General features: G+C 63.9%; 1 pseudogene; it reads left to right on the top strand.

Annotated features, from left to right (window-relative positions):
• The window catches only part of LOC126433557 (large subunit ribosomal RNA), a 7,963-nt pseudogene that overhangs the window by 2,479 nt on the left and 2,984 nt on the right, over positions 1-2,500 (top strand).

The raw sequence follows: 2,500 nt of genomic DNA, 5'->3' as shown, positions 1-2,500 counted from the left end.
CGGGCGTGGTCTGCTCTCGCCGTCGGTTGGCCTCGTGCTGGCCGGCGGTGCAGGATGCGCGCGCCTGCGCGGCGTTCGCGCCCCGGTGCTTCAACCTGCGTGCAGGATCCGAGCTCGGTCCCGTGCCTTGGCCTCCCACGGATCTTCCTTGCTGCGAGGCCGCGTCCGCCTTAGCGTGCTCCTCCGGGGGCGCGCGGGTGCGCGGATTCTCTTCGGCCGCCATTCAACGATCAACTCAGAACTGGCACGGACTGGGGGAATCCGACTGTCTAATTAAAACAAAGCATTGCGATGGCCCTAGCGGGTGTTGACGCAATGTGATTTCTGCCCAGTGCTCTGAATGTCAACGTGAAGAAATTCAAGCAAGCGCGGGTAAACGGCGGGAGTAACTATGACTCTCTTAAGGTGGCCAAGTGGCGGCGGTGGGGCTGCATCCGGACTTGGCTTTTCGAAGTGCGGTCTTGATGTAGTCGTGCTGCTGCTGCGAGGTGCCTTCCTTGGGTTATAGTTACAGGGAGAGTGATGCGCAATACATGGGCCTAGCCCTCTTAGCCTCTCCTCTCCTGCGGTCTTCTCCCCTTCTCGTGGGCCCGCTGATTTTCGCAGAGTGGAAGACCGCACCAGGGGCTTGGGGGGGTTACCAGCCCCCCCTCGCATTATCCCTTTATAGTTGGGGGCAGCCGACAAGAAACAAGAGATGGTGGCCCTTCCGCTGAAGGTGCCACCCCAGCTACCCCAGCACCTATCCGGCCAACCGGCCGTAACGAAAATGCGATAGTTTGTGTAGCTCCCTTTGCTTGCAGTGAGTGCCACCGCACTTTTACCACGAAGAACGGTCTCGGGGTCCATCGCCGCCGCCAACACCCTGCGGCCGCCAACGCTGAGATCGTGACGGAGAGGCATCGCGCGAGGTGGACGGAGGAAGAAGTCCTGTCGCTCGCCAAGGCAGAGGCCGAACTGTTCCTGGAGAGGGACGCCCGGTTCTTCTTTGTAAATCAAGAACTTACCAGGATGTTCCCCGACCGAACGCTTGAGGCAATCAAGTGCCGACGGCGGCAAGCTGCCCACAAGCAGCTTGTCCGCCAATTCATGGAGGCACTCGAGATCGGTCGGGGTGAAGAGCCGGCGTCCCGCCGTGGAGCAGCGAGCTCGCTGCCTGACGCGGGCGAGGCCGCTGCGCCGCCCGTCGACGCAGCCGAGGACTTCGCGGCCGACACCACCGGGCCGCCGCCGGAGGGGCCGACTGACGCCGCCATCTGGGAGCATCTGGCGGGGCTACCTGCTTCCGCCCAGCGTTTCTCTGCCCTGGATCGAGTCATTGGTCTGGGGCGGGGCACGCCGCCCGATGTCATCCTGGGCATGCTCCCGGATGCCCTTGCGTCGGTCGGGTCCAGGGGGGAGAGGTCGATCACCAGGACACAGCGGCCGCGCCAACCATCCAAGCGGCCGCCTGCCGCCCCGCCGCTGCAGAAGCGCAAGCGGCGCCGCTGGGAATACGCGCGGACACAGGACGCCTTCCGTAGGTCGCGCGCACGTTGCGTGCGCGGCTTGCTGGACGGCACCCTGCTGCAGCCGCCACCCGACATCCCCGGTCTGCTGGACTTCTGGGCGGACCTCTTCACGAAGAAGCCGATCTCCACCGCCGGCTTCATCCGTGACCGCCTTCTCCCGCACTCGGAGCCTGTCGCTCCTGAGTGCCTATGGGGGCCGGTCACACGTGAGGAGGTCGCTGCTGCCCTGCCGCCCAGGGGATCGGCAGCCGGGCCGGACGGCCTGACTCCAGCGGAGCTGCGGCGCCTGCCGCATGAAGTCCTGGTGAAACTCTTGAACCTCTTCCTCCTGGCCCGCGCCCTCCCCGAGCGTCTGCTTCGCGCCCGGACGTCACTTCTCCCCAAAACGGCTGCACCAACATCCCCCGCTGACTTTCGCCCCATTACGGTCTGCTCGGTGTTGGCGCGGACCTTTCACAAGGTTCTCGCGTCACGCCTGATGCGTGCATGTGCTGTGGACGAACGTCAGCGGGCATTCATCCCCCGGGATGGGATGTTGGAAAACACCTTCATCTTGGACACTGCTCTCACCGACGCAGTCCGCTCCTGTCGCTCTGTTTTTGTGGCATCGATCGACGTCTCTAAAGCGTTCGATTCGGTGGACCATGCTGCCCTCCGCCCCGTGCTGAGGGCTCATGGCCTGCCGGATTGCTTTATTGAGTACGTCGAAAGGTGTTACGAGGGTAGCACGACGGTGATAGCGGGCGGCGCCGACGTGGGCGTGCCCCTGCAGCCGGCTAGGGGTGTGCGTCAGGGTGACCCCCTCTCCCCCCTCCTTTTCAATTTTGCGGTGGACTATGTTTTGAGTCAACTTCCCTCCCACATCGGAGCTCGGATCCTTGGTCGCAGAGTTAACGCTGCGGCCTTCGCAGATGACGTCCTGCTTTTTGCATCGACCGCGAGGGGATTGCAGTCTCTCATCGACGCAGCCGTCGCAGCCCTCGCCCATC

Source organism: Schistocerca serialis, unplaced genomic scaffold (genome assembly GCF_023864345.2).
Source record: "Schistocerca serialis cubense isolate TAMUIC-IGC-003099 unplaced genomic scaffold, iqSchSeri2.2 HiC_scaffold_1168, whole genome shotgun sequence".
Taxonomy (NCBI): Eukaryota; Metazoa; Arthropoda; class Insecta; order Orthoptera; family Acrididae; genus Schistocerca; species Schistocerca serialis.
The sequence above is the reverse complement of the archived record's forward strand: the minus strand, read 5'-3'. Positions and strand labels throughout refer to the sequence as shown.